Raw genomic sequence first — 14,458 nt, forward strand, 5'->3', positions numbered from 1 at the left:
AGTGAAGAGCCTAGAGACCCTGTCCAAGGACACCACACCCCAGACAGGGGCTCCAAGTCTGCCCTGCTCCCCTCTCCCAGTGCTGGAGGGACAGCAGGGCTGGTGTGTGGGGAAGGGGTCCCAGTGAGCCTATAGCAAGGACCCGGGGAGTTGGGCAGGAAGCTGGATTGACTGGGGTCTCAGTCATGCCCTCCCTTCAGGGATACTGTGTCTTTTATGATCTTGGGGCATGAAGCAGCAGTGGTTTCCTCATCCCCATGTCCTTGTCCCCACTGAGTCACCAGAGCCTCCTCCTTCTTCAGAGGCCACCCTTTGTGACACACCAGCTTCTGTCTGGAGCTGAAGGGGAAGGTTTTGCCTCCAGCCTCCCTGTTTCTGCCCGGTGTCCCCCTTACTCCTCGATGTAACCTGCCCCACCCCCACCCTGCACCTCTGCAGGCATCTGAGTGAATGGGAACGAGGGAGAGGGAGGGCGAGGCGTGGGGACCCTGTCTGGCAGGGACGTGTGTGGGGCACATCTGGCTAAAGTCGGACTCCTCAGAGTGCTCTGTTTGGTGAGGCTCCCGCGGCCCCCGGAAAACATGGCGTCCATTCGCAGAAGCCCAGAGTGAGAGAGGCCCTTTGAAGTCACCCCAGAGTATCTTCCTGTGACTTCTAAGTCCCTCCTCATCAGGCTTCTGGTGATACTAGCAAGGAATCTGATGCAGGAAAATGGTTGACCCCAAGACACTGTGTGTGGTGGCCCCAAGTTGTCCTGTCCTGAAATCAAGGAGAGTGTGAAGTCTGGGCCAAGAGCTTCAGGTACCAGGTTTGAATCTGGCTTTGTCACTCACTGGCTGTGGGACCTCTGAGCCTCAGGGTCCTCAGCTGTAAACTGAGGGTGGCGTGAAGAGTGACAAAGGCAATGGGCATAAAAGGTGTTCACATGGGCCTGCCCTTCTCTCCCTGGATGGTGGGCATCCAGCTTTCGCTTAGCCCTCCACTGGCATGCACCCAGGGACTAGTGTCTTCTTTGGAGTGTGATGCTCACTGGATACAGAGGGGCTGTGACCTTGCTCGTCTCCTCCCATTCAGGTCCCAGGCCATCCTTTGGCTGGTGACCCGGTGATGTCCTGCCCCAGTGAAGGGTGTGGGCAGAAAGTGGGGGCAGACATGAGTCGGGGGGGAGGACCCCTCAGGAAACATTAGGTTGGGCCCTCAGATGGCCTTGGCCAGGCCCAGGCTGACTTGGGAAGCTGGGGTGGAGTGCGCCTCCCTCGGACACTACTCGTCCCTTGGGTGAGGGCCAGGTCTCTTGCTTTCTGACTTCCTGTCACTACCTGTCACAGCCCTGGCATGCAGGAGCCCACCGTCTGTATGCCACCATCAGAGGAATGGTGACTGGGCCTGGCTGCTTCCCCTCTGTGGGAACCTCCTCCCTGAGTTTGACCTCAATTTGTCTTCTTCAGTCCGTCCGCTGACAAAAGCATTTTTTGGAGTGCTTCCTTTTTTATGGGGGTGAGGAAGGGGAAGCCCAGGTTTGCACCCTTTGGGACCTGGGAGGGCTCAGGCAGCTCTGGGGTCAGGAGCCCCCTCTGTACTTCCCAGGCCAGGCTTCTGATTGGCCAGGAGCTCCCAGGGGTGGAAGGGGCTAAATTTGACTTCCCCTGGTGTCCCTGCCCCTGGCCTCCTCCTCTACTGTCCCTTCTCTCCCCATCCCACAATTCCAAGGGCTCAGCACCTCCTCTGTCTGCCTGTGTTTACAGGCTCTCATCACCACTGGTGACCTCAGCCCAGCCCCTGCTGTCCCCACCCACTCCTGGTGGATAGCAGGGCCAGGGGCAAGGTGCTCTAGCATGTGTGTGTGTCCAATGTAGTTCTCACAAAGTAGCCATGACAAAGTCTCCTGTTCTATATCTTCTCCTAGAACCCCCACTCTGCCCCTGACTTTCAGTGTAGTTGAATTCTCTTCAGCTTGACTCTGGGTGGCTTTGTGACTTGCTTGTCGCCAATAGAATGCAGAAGACAGAATGAGTAATTCTCAAGCCTGGACCAGAAAAGATGACCAAACACTCTTTGTGGCTGGGCTCCTCTCGAGGCCCAAGGCTGCCATTCTGAGTGTGAGGAGACACTGAGATGCCATGCAGGAGGGTAATGCCTGGACCACCCACGCTGCCCTGCCTTAGCCACTGTCTGGCTGAAATCGCAGGAGAACCACCCAGCTGAGCCCTTCCTGCCTCCCAATCCACAGGTATGCTAGAGGCTATGCAGTGGCCATCACAGCTGCCTGGTCTTGGGATGAACCTCTAATGTCCAGCAGGGTGTCCAGCAGATGTCCAGACAGGGTGCTGGACAGAGCCCAGCCTGGTGTCTCAAGGTCCCTGCCACTACCCAGCCTTTGCCTGACTCTAGGCATGCAGTTCCCCCTCTCTGGGCCTTGGTTAGTCTTCTGAACAGTCACAGGGTCAGGCCAGCTGTGCCCTCAGGCCCTTCCTATACACTTTCTGCAGGAATAAGCCTGGGTGGTGCGCCTGCTGCCCACCATATCCTCTGTGTGAGCTCCTGCTCCCCCAAAAGGCCCAGTCCCCCAAATGCCACCTCCCTCCTAAAGCTGCCCTGATTTCTCCCTGTCCTGGTACAACATGCAGGCAGCCCTGGTCCTTCCTCTGCCCTCTCCATGGAGCCTGGGTCCTGATTAGTACGACACTTGTGTTTTCATCCTAGCAGGTGGTGACTTGGGTGTCTCTCCAGAGTTGTCTTTCTCCTCTGTCTTCCTCCAAAGTTTTAGACACCATTCCTCTTGCATAGCAGACGTATCCCTTACCCTTTCTCCAAAGCTAATTGAACAAATGAACAAAGATGTTGACCCTCACTCTGATGGTCCTCGTTGAGCACTTACCCTGTGCCAGACAGATGTTGTGAGGAGCCCTTCCTAAACATCACCTCATTTAATCTTCATAACAACCCTGGGGGGTGAGCAGCATTTTCAACCCTATTTTACGGTCAAGGAAACTGAAGCCCAGAAAGGTTAAGAAACTTGTCCAAGTTCCCACAGCTAGGAAGAGGCAGAGCCAGACTTGAAGCCTTGAGTGTGCTTGATCACCATGTTGTGGGGCGTTGTGTCATCCTGTTTATGGTGGAGGACACAGGATGGAAGACCTTTAGCTGCCTGTCACAGAGCTGGCAAGGGGAGGAACAGGGATTTGGACTCAGTTGTCTGCAAAGGCTGTGCCCCTAATTCCTGGGCTCCCTTTTCTAGAAGTGGGGACTCTCAGGTCCACCATACTCAGGAGACTAAGGTCAGCTGCTGCTGAGGATTGGTGGGGGACACTGAGATAGGACACAGCCCTCTCTAGATTGTGGCCCCCTCTGATTTGATGGTGACAATGCAGTTTGGGGGTCCTGGCACGAGTGACTGTTCATTTAGTCCTGGGTGGGGTTCGCTTTGGGCTGTCCCCTCAGACCTTTCCACTCTCTAACCCGATGTCGAAGCTCTTATCTCACTGGGTGTGTAGCTCTCCTGGGATCTATGAGGACACTTTGGTCCAAAAGGAGTTGGTGACGCCACCAGGGTCCTGTGTGAGACTGGGCAGGGCCAGGCTGGCTTGGGGCTGCCTTTCACTTCCCACTCTTCAGGCTGTTGCCACACTTGTTATCTTTGCGCACCCTGCTGTGGTCTAGGTTGGGGGCTTTCCAGGACAGCGCATGCCAAGTGCACAAACGGCGTCTTCAGGGTCACTGAGCTGCGCCTGCAGCCCTGTGCTTCCTTGGAGTTGGCTCTGGGTGTTGAAACTGGGGAGGAGGAGGGTTGCTCCCTAACATGTGATGCTCCTGGTGGGTGTCTGGGGCTCATGGTCCCAGATTAGGGTGTCTTGGGCAGAGGGCCGAGGGCATTTGAACGGACCTGTTGGGAGCAGCAGTTTGGGGTGAGCAGTCAAGGGCGGACCCCTATCCAGAAGCTTCTCCTATGACGAAGAAACACAATCCTTCCCCTTTGGTTTATTTAGGCAGAATTTGACTCTGAGATGTAAACGACTGAGCCAGGAGACCCATGTGAGAATGTTCAGAGCAGCATTGTTCACAAGAGAAAAACCTGGAAACCGCCCAAATGCCCATCAACAACAGAGGGGATGAATGAGCTGTGGTTGTGTGGTCGCCGGGTGAAATGCTAGACAGCAGGCAAAACGAAGGACCTCGTGTAATCTCCAGCAATACGGACGAGTCTCAGCAGCAGAAAATTGAGATGAAAAAGTCCCCAGAGATGACTTGCCATTAACATTAAAAACACGTGACTTTATGACCATATGGGTGCAATTACACTACACAAAGCATTAAGCAAGGGGCTGATGAACACAGACAGGATGACAGTCACCGCAGCGGGGGGTAGGGCCAGTATGGGGACGGAGGGTTAGAAGTGGGTGATGGTTGAGGATTAACTATTGGTTGAGGTGGTGAGTTTATGGATGCTCATTGCGTTAGTAAAACCAGGGAAACAATATAAATAAAAGTGGGATTTGCGCGGAACACTAATAAGACCGCCATGGACCAAGGATTCTGTAAGCCTGAGACCCAAACAAAGAAATCAAATGAAACAAAAGATATGAACTGGGAAGACCCTCGTGCTGACCCAAAGAAGAAGCCACAGGAGAGACATGATCCGTAAGTGGTGGGGGACCAAGAGCTGGGCAGCCTCAAGCTTGGTGGATCCCACGGCCCCTGTGTTAGTTTCCTGTTGCTGCATAACAAATTATAGTTGTCCCTGGGGGATCTGTGGGGGATTGGCTCCAGGATCTCTCAGAATCTGTGGGTACACAAGTCTCTTATATAAAATGGCACAGGCTTCATATAGCCCACACCCCTCTTCCCATATGCTTGAAGTCATCCCTGGATTACATACAATATCCAATACAAAGTAAATGTGATGTAAACATTTGGTGTACTGTATTGTTTAAGGAATGTAACAATAATGTATATGTGTTCAGAGCAGATGTAACTTTTCCCCCAGGTATTTCTGACCCACAACTGGTTAGATCTGAGGATGTGGAAGTCGTGGGTAGGGGGACTGACTGGACCACACACACAGCAGCTTAAAGTCACACCTATTTGTTATCTCACAGTTCCTGTAGGTCAGGAGACTGAGTCCTCTGTTCAGGGTCTCATCAGTCTTAAAATAAAGTGTTGATGGGCCATGATCTCCTTTGAACTACTCCTAAGTTCTTTGCAGATGTGAGACTGAGGACCTCAGCTCCAGAGGTCACTGTTGTTTCCTGCCATGTGATCCTCTCTGTGACATGGTAGTTTGGGTATCTTCACGATCAGTAGAAGAACATCTCTGCTGCTTTGAATCTCTGGCTTCTTCCATCTGTGTTCTCTGGATTCTCATATAAAGGTGAATCTGATTAGGTCAGGTCCACCCAGCATAATCTCCCTTGGGATTAATGCAGAGTCAACTGATTATGGACCTTAATTACACAGGCAAAGTCCTTTGCCTTTGCTGTATAATGTGATCCAACCATAGAAGTGGTATCTCATTGTATTCAGGAGTCTTGTTCAACCTTAAAGGGAGAGGATTTCTGAGGTATGTATACCAGGGCCACGTATCTTGGGGACCATTTCAGAATAATGCTTATATTATTTCCTTTCCAAGATTTGGTTTTCTCTTCCATGAAGTAAGAATAATCTCTACTTGACAGGAATTATAGACCTATTAAATGAGGTGACAAAGGCAGAAGTGCTATCATTCTTTCCAAGATATTTATGAGGGCCTACTGCACGCTAGGTGGGTCTTCCAGGAGCTCAGTGAACACAGTGGTGGGCAACATGGATGCGGTCCTTGCCTCATGGGGCTGATAGGTAGTCAAGGAGGCAAGTATGAGGAGTAGGATCAGTATTATGAAAACTACAAAATGTTGTTGCAAGAAATCAGTGAAGCCTTAAAAAAAAACCTGGAAACATATACCATATTCATGGATTAAAGACTTTTTTAGTAAAGATGTCAATTTTCCCAAAGTGAACTATAGATTTAACACAAGCAAAATCTCAGCAAGATTTTTTTTCTGGTAGATATTAAAAAGTAGATTCCAAAATATTATGGAGGGACAAAGGAACTAGAATAGCTAAAGTGGTTTTGAAAAAAAAGAGGATAAATTGGAGGAATCACACTGCCCAATTTTGAATCTTAACATAAAACACAATAGTAGTCAAGACAGATTGATATTGGCAAGGAGATGAATGCATAGGTTAAACAGAATAGAACATTCAGAATTTGATCCACATAAATATGATTAATATGTACAAAGGTACAAAGGACATTTAACAGGGAGAGAAGAGTCTTCTCAAAAAATGGTGGTAGAGGGGCTGGGGATGTGGCTCATGTGGTAAAGTGCTTGCCTGGCATGCCTGAGGCACTGGGTTCCATCCCCAGCACCACATAAAAATAAAATAAAGATATTGTATCCACCAAAAACTAAAAAATAAATTTAAAAAATGGTGGTGGAATAACTGGTCATCCGGGAGCAAAATAATAATAATAGCAATGAAGATTAACCCCAAATATACCATAGATCACAATGGAAAACCACACTTGTTAGAAGAAAGCATATGTGAAAATCTGACTTGGGATTGGGTGGCAGGTTTTATACATCATAACAAAAGAATGATCCATGAAAGATAAAATCGATACATTGAACTTTGTTAAAATTTAAAATTTTGCTCTGCTAAAGAAAGATACTGTCAAGAGAATGAAGAGACTAGCTATAGACTAGGAAAAAAATATTTGCAGACCAGATATGTTACAAAGGACTTGTATTCAGAATATATCCAGAATATATCCAGAATACTCAAAACTCAACAGCAAGAAACAAGCTGTCCAGTGGAAAAATGGGTAAAGGACTTGTACAGACACTTTACCAAAGAGGAGGACACATAATACATGAAAAGAAATTCACCACCATTGACCGTCAAAGAAATATCAACTGAATCCATGATGAGATTATTCTATAAGAATATCTGTAATAAAAAAAAATACTGGGTGAGGCCGTGTGTACTAGTCCCAGCTATTCGGGAGGCCAAGGAAGGAAGATCAGTTGAGCTCAGGAGTTCAAGGCCAGTCTGGGCAACCTAGCAAGACCCACCTTCTTAAAAAAACAACAACAACAACAAAAAAAAACAACATGGTGTCAAAGCTGGGGGCTGTGGGGGTACACCTGTCATTCCAGCCACTCCAGAGGCTGAGGCAAGAGGATTGCAAGTCCAAGGCCAGCCTTAGCACCATAGCAAAACCCCATCTCAATACAAAAAATTAAAGGGCTGGGTGTAGCTTAGTGGTAGAGCACCCCTGGTTCAATCCCCAGTACTTGGGGCAGGGCCTCTGACCAAAACAAGGTGCTGACAAGGACACAGAGGGCCTGGGACTCGCACCTTGCTGCTGGGAAAATAAAATGGTTCAGGCGCTTAGAAAAATGGTTCATCAGTTTCTTGTAAAGTTAAACACACGCTTACCATACACCCAGCAATCCCTCCCTGCATACAGTCATGCACCACATAATGATGTTTAGGTCAATTACAGACCACATACAACAATGGTGGGCCCCCAAGATGATGATGGAGCTGAAGAATTCCTATCACCCAGTGCCTGTTGCAACCATTGTGACTTTGTAGCGTAACACATTAGTCACATGTTTGTGGTGATGCTGGTGTAAACAAACCCAGTGCCCTGCTGGTCCTAGGAGAGCAAGGCACATAGAGTTAGGTTCAGTACATATCCTGGGTCGTGATATGGATTCACTAGAGGATGCTTTTATCATTATTTTAGCGTGTGCTCCTCCCTGTAAAACAAAAAAGTGAACTGTAAAGCAGCTTCAGACCCCGGGGATTCCAGAAGGCCTGTCGAAGCAGCTCTCAGTGATGTCAATGATACTGACCTTGTGGGCCTAGCCGAACACGTGTGTCTGCGTGTTAGCTTGGCTTTTATTTTATTTTTCCTGGGATGGGGGATGCAGAGCCTTATGCAAGCGCTCCACCACTGAGCTACATCCCCAGCCCAGAGCCTTAATGTTTAATTAAAAAGTTTAAAAAGAAGGAAACAGATTTTTCAAAAAGCAAATATTGTAGACAGCTGTACAATATGTTTGTGCCTTAAGCGAAATGGAATTACAAAAGAGTAAAAAGCACTTAAAAATGAAGAGTTTATAAAGTAAAAAAAAAAAAAGGCACATTAAGTGAAGGTTAAATTGTTATTGAAGAAAGAAAGAAAAAAATATATTTAGCATGGCCTGAGCACACGGTGTTTGAGAACATGGTAGTGGATGGTGTGGTCCTGAGTCTTCAGTCCCCCAGCCTCACTCCCTGCCCCATCCAGGGCAGCCTCTAGCCCTTCAAGCTCCATTCATGGCAAGAGGCATATGAAGCTGAATAATTTTGAGTCTTCTGTATCTTCTCTATTTTTTCGGTGCTTGCAATTGAATTGAGGACCTACCTTGGAGCCACATCCCCAGATCTATACAATATTTTTACTTTACATTTTCTACATTTATATATTTTTGAATACACAAATACTATCATGTTACAACTACCTACAGAATTCAGTCGGTACCTACTGCACAGGTCTGTAGCTTTGGAGCAACAGGCCCTCCCATGGAGCCCAGGTGTGTGGCAGGCCATACCCTCTAGGTTTGTGTAAGTACAATCTGTTGTTCACACAACAATGAAACCGCCCAACAATGCATTTCTCAGAACATATCCTTGTCATGAAGCAATACATGATTGTATTTACCCTGGAGAGAGGAAAAGATTTTTTTTTCCCACATAAAAGCCTCTAAGTGAATGTTCACAGCTTTCTAATAGCCCAAAGCTGGACATAACCCGAATATCCATCCATGGGTGAGTGGTTAACGAAGTGTGGTACCTAAGAACAATGGACTACTACACAACAGTAAAAACCAACTATATTGGTAGGCAACACCTTGGATGCATCTCAAAGAAATTTAAACTGAACAAGAGAAGACTGTCAAAAGGTTACACACTGTATAATTTCATTTATTGGACTGTCTTGCAAAGGAAAAAACTCCAGCGATGGAAAACATATTACTGGTTGCCAGGGTTACGGGTGGGGTCAGGGTGTAACCATAAAGGAACAGCATGAGGGATTTTTTAGGGGTGATGGAATTGTTCTGTATCCTGATGGTGGTGGTGGTGGTGGATACACAAATCTATACATGTGTTAAAACTAATAGAGCTGTACACCAGAAGAAAAAAAAAAACAAAGTAAAATTCACTGTATGAAAATTTAAAATATCCAAAAGTATGGATAAGGGCTCTAAGAGAGAAAGGCTTGGCTCTTGAAAACAGACTCATGTTTCAGAAGAGCTATCGTTATACAGGGGAGAACTTAGTGCAGAGCATAGAACTTAATAAACGCTCAATAAGTAAATAGCAGCAATAAAGAGATCAATGAATCAGGAACTCATAAATGAATCATAAGTCTAGGAAGCGATGTCATCAAGAAACCAAACACTAACTTCTTCTGGAAAGTGGATTCCTGAAGTCAAGGAGGCTTGTCCGAAGGTGCCCCATGTCAGCTAGAGAGGGGCCTGCCCCAGCGGAGGAGGTAGGGCGGCCTGGAGGGCTGGCTGCAGACCCTGCTCCCTTGCTGCCTGCTCAGAGAGGCCCAGGGCTGGGTCTCCATGGGCGAGGGAGGCAGTGGCAGGCTCTGATTGGAGCCTCTCATCACCTCCCAGATGGCCCATAGCCATGACCTACTTTCCCTACCTGTGACACAGGTGAGTTTTCCCACCCGTAACTATTTTTATTTCAGCAGGATTCCAGCTACTTTTTTTTTAAACCATGCTGGCTTGTGGGAGCTGCATTGTGGGGCTAGATTCCTGCTCAGTGGAAGACCCTGAGGGACATCCCCTTCCCCTCCCTCCCATGAAGGACTACTTGTCTCTCCCCAGCTGCCCCAGTTGGAGGGAGACCCCATTAGGTGTCTGTCCTACTGCAAAATCTGCGCGGGCGTCCCATTGCCAACCGGACAGTGGGAATTCCCTTTTACCTGGACCTGGACACACACCCTGACCTGGATCCCTGCTTCCCTGTGGCCTCAGAAACTGCCTGAAGGGCCAGAGGCACAGGCTCCTCGCAGAGGCTGATGATTTCCCACATGGCGGCTCGCTGTCCCCACAGGACTCTCCCCTGCTATCTCCACCGGGTGAAATCAAACCCATCCTCTGGGCCCCCCCACTAATGTCACCTCCTTCAAGGAGCCCTCCTTGATTCTGCAGCTGATGGAGATGAGGTCTCCTAGAGAACTATGTTCTGGGCCTCCCTGCTCCCTCAGTCCCAGGGATGTCCTCTGTGGCTATGTCTCTCTCCCTGGTTCTCGGGGTCACCGCGGCCTACCTCTGGGCTCAGTGATCACCTGCGGGGGTGGGATGGAGGAATGGCAGGTGAGCCACTGCCTCTCTGGGTCCTCCAGGCGGCCTGTCCTCTCCGGGACAGGGTGAGGGCTCCACTCTGTTGGAGCGGCCTGGCTCTCTGCCTCGTGAATCAGCAAACCCTTCCCGGGGCCTGCAGTGGGCTCAGCACTTTTCTGAGTGCCCTGGGGGTGGGGTGGGGGAGGAAGTCAGTGAGTCGTGTGTGGCAGAGCAGAAGCTCCCGACTACAAGGTGGGGCTGCCTGGGGGGCCCAGAGGTGCTCTCCCTCTCCCCCTAACCACTGCCCCAAATTGCTCCTCTTTAGAGAGAACGGCTGGGTCCCCAGGGCCTACCTGCTGCTCTTCTCATTCCACGCTGTGGCCTTGGTCCTCGCCCTCTGGAGACCATCTAGGACTTCTAAATCTGGCGGATGTGAATGAGTTTTCCGGGTGCTCCGGGTCTCCTCATGCTGACTTCCCAAGTTCCCAGGGTGCCCCATTCTCTGGGTTGCCTCTTCCATCTCTCTGTAGGGCTCCCCACCCTTGGCTGGTCCCTGGGAGATCAGAATCCTCTCTTCTCCTCCTGGAACCCCCTCAAATCCCCAGCAGCCAGCACTGGGGGCTCAATCCGGGCCACTGTTCTGGGTGTTCTTTCCTGAGCTCTGGGTTCTCCTGGCCTCAGATCTAACGTGATCCCAACTCAGCTCATCCCCTCCTCTAACGGGGTCCTCAGCTCCACCCAGCCTGCTGTGCTCATCTGGAAGCTTCTCCCTATCCTGCAGTTAGCTCCCCAGCCACGGCAGGCCAGGCCTCCACGGCTCGCGGCCCCAGCCCCTGCCCCTGCCTGTTCTGTGTCCATCCATCTTCCCCTCTGCACCCTCAGGAGGCTTCCCAAAGCACAAACCAGCTGGACCCTCCTGAAAATTGATTATTTGCCGAATTAGGTCCAGGGTACAGGGGAGGTGAGGCCAGGTTCTGGGTCCACATCGGCTGGCTGCCTGACCTGGGAAGTGACTCTGTCCTCAGCAAACCTCCGAGCCTCTGTTCCCTGGTTTGTGAGGAGTATCTACCTGCCGGGGCAGTTCCGAGAACCCAGGGGGATCCTGCAGGGAATCTGCGCGGGCCTGCAGGGAGCGCTCAGTGGACATGGCTATCACCTCTTCTCCCCAAGTTCTCCACGGCTGCAACTCTGGCCTCTATTCCACATGGCAATGCCACCACCCTTTGATGTCCTTGTGCCATTGGATCTTATGCTTTCCTTCCACCTGTCCACTTTGACGACCACTTTTCCTACTTGGGTGTTGGTCTGATAGAAATGCCACCTCCCTCTGCAGCCCTCCCCCGAGCTGGTGGCCCAGATGCCTCCCCCAGGACTTAACCAGGAGGGGGTGGACCCCCAGACCTGTGCCTGACTCTGTGTGCTAGAGCAGGAGGTGGGTGAGAGCACATACCAGAGCCTCAGAAGGGGTGACCAGGAGAGGTCCTGGGGTAGGACGGCTGTCACACACCCCTCCAGTGGTCTTGAGTCCCTGAGTCCACCAAGAAGGACTGAGTCCCCCTCCTGGGAGAAGTCCTCTCTCCGTGTTGTCAAAAGAGATTGTCAACACTGACAGGACAGGCCCTGAGGGACGCTCACCTGGAAACCAAGAACCAGACTGGGCACCTTTTGGGCAGGTGGGAACTATGGAGGCAGATGGCGGGGGGCACATGTGGGCTGAGGGCCAAGGAGACCCTTACAGAGGGGTGTGGGAAAGAGCTTTCTTGTAAGTGGAGGCTGAGTGGCAGGAGGCGGGTAGTGGAGGTTGAGAGGGATGGATCTGGGTGACCCTCAGTGGTGACCTGGGTGGTCCTGCAGCTCTGCAGAGTCTACACCTTCAACACAGCAGTCGCTAGCCCTGCGTGACTTTTCACATGAAAATGAAGTAAAAGTCGAATTCGGCTCCTGGCTGCCTGAGTCACAAGGCAGATGCTTGGGAAGCCACTTGGGAATCGTACGGAGCATGTCACCACCGCAGGGCGTCGGGGGCAGGCGCTGCTGGAAAGCCTGACTGTCCTGATTTGGATCATCATCCTGTTACTGCTAAGCCCAGGAGGGTTACTGGGCCCCTCTGGTCCTCGGTTTTTCCATCTGTAAATGGGGATCACAACAAGTATTTAGAAGATTAAAATGAACTAAATACAGGCAAAGTGCTTACAGTTACGCCTGGTACGTGGGAAAGGCTTAAATCTGCTGGAAAGCACAGTCTCTGCAAGCTTGAGAAACCCGATACTATTTTCTTTTTGGAAGATTATACAAAATCCAGATGCAGTTGTATCCATGGGAGATGGGTTCCAGGATCCCCCTTGGATACCAAAAAATATGTGGCTGCTCCAAGCTTTCATATAAAATGGCCTCCTATTTGCATATTACAAACATCCTCCCGTGCACTTTCAATCATCTCTAGATTACTGACGATACCTAAGCCCAGGCTCATGCTATGTAAATAGTTGTTGCATCATATCGTTTAGGAAACTGACAAGTCTGGACATGTTCCGTGCACGTGCAATTTCTTTTTTGGATTTTTTTCAATCAGCAGTTGGTTGACTCTCGGAAGGCAGAAGCTGGGACACAGAAGGCAGACTGTATATAGGGAAAGGCCACCCTGCAAAGCCTTCTCTCAGTCACCATGGCCCCCTGCCAAGCAAGGGCAGCCCCCATGGAGATACTGCAGGGAGGAGGACTCAGAGGCAGGGAGAGGGGAGAGGGCCTTGGTATGAGCTATTGCCAGAAGTCACCCACTCAGGAAGTTAGTTCATCCTGATGTCTAACCTCCACCATAAATAAATTCAGTTTCTTTTCTTGCCTTGTCCTTGGGAGGCATGGAGCACTTATTCCTGGGCTTCCATATTCTCCCTATGGAGCCAGGAATCAAGTTCTTGCTGTGCCTGACCTGCCTCTTAGCAGGGGGACCCACAGCTCCACACGGGGGTCTCAGTGCAGCCCAGGCAGGAAAGCATACCCTAATCCTGGGTGTCCAGGGAGGCTGGGCCCCCAGAAAACCCTGTAAGGAAGAAGCTGCCCATTGTACAGATGAGGAAACTGAGTCCCAGGGGCCTTCCCCTTAACCCACAGTCAGGAGGTCTGGGGTCTCTGGTGTGCACTGCAGTCTTCTTCCCAGTCCCTCCAGAGAAGGACCAAGTTTGCATGGTAGGGGGTGGCGGCCATGCACCAGGGTTCACAGCATCTCTGAGCCTTGGCCATGGGGGAGGAGAAGCAGCCAGCCTTTTATGGACTCAAAGCAATTAACTTTATCCTTCTTGTCTCCTGAAGTTCAACACTGAGTTTAAGAGAGAGAGAGAGAAAGAGAGAGAGTCAGAGAGTTTAAGAGCCAGTAAATAGTGAGAAGCATTGTGGAGTTCACCTTTCAGAGGGTATTTTAACCCATGGATGGGCAAGCCAAGCTGCCTAGTTCGGTGGTACAGGTTGCCTATTGTACAAAGGGCAGAAATGAAAGATGAAATTTCTGTAATTCAAACCAATATTCTCGAAAGGCTGTGAGAGCGTCTTGCAGACTTCATGCAAGATGCTCAGATCATGCTGTGGACCGGGTCTAGCCTGAGAGGGACGCAGTGGTGTCCTGGTCCCCGCTCCGGCTCCCAGCCTGGTCTGCTGTCTGGCCTCCCTGCCCACCCGGGCTGCCTCCGTGATTGAAATCTCCCTGCTGCTCTTGGAGCTGGCCTTCCCGCCTTTAATTCAATCAGGAATCACAAGCCCTTTTAATTTAGGAAATAAAAGGCCGGCTGCTGAGCAGGCCGCACCTGATTGACGGGGCTGCCAGCATGGCTGGCCTGGGCTGGCCTGGGGAGGGGGCACAGGCCCATGACCTCAGCCGGCCTCTCTGGAGTTAAGGCTGATCCCCAAGGCCTGGGGAACAAAGGAGAACTATCCCCTCCAGACCCGACAGAGAAGGGCCAAGTTTGCATGGTAGGGGGTGGCTGCCAGTTGGCCCAGAGAAGCTGTGGAATGTCAAGCTGTCACTGAAGCATGGGGAAATCGGGGTAGATATGAAGGAGGACTTCCCAAGCAGC

General features: G+C 50.4%; 1 long non-coding RNA gene across 1 annotated transcript in view; it reads left to right on the top strand.

Moving 5' to 3' along the window:
• Nucleotides 1–4,907, top strand: part of LOC120889044 (uncharacterized) — a 91,829-nt gene extending 86,922 nt beyond the window's left edge. Inside the window, exon 2 of the long non-coding RNA XR_005732802.2 lies at nt 3,987–4,907. This is a non-coding gene — a long non-coding RNA (uncharacterized LOC120889044). The remainder of the gene's footprint in view (nt 1–3,986) is intronic.
• Nucleotides 4,908–14,458: the final 9,551 nt, after the last annotated feature.

This window comes from Ictidomys tridecemlineatus, chromosome 8, assembly GCF_052094955.1.
Source record: "Ictidomys tridecemlineatus isolate mIctTri1 chromosome 8, mIctTri1.hap1, whole genome shotgun sequence".
NCBI lineage: Eukaryota > Metazoa > Chordata > Mammalia > Rodentia > Sciuridae > Ictidomys > Ictidomys tridecemlineatus.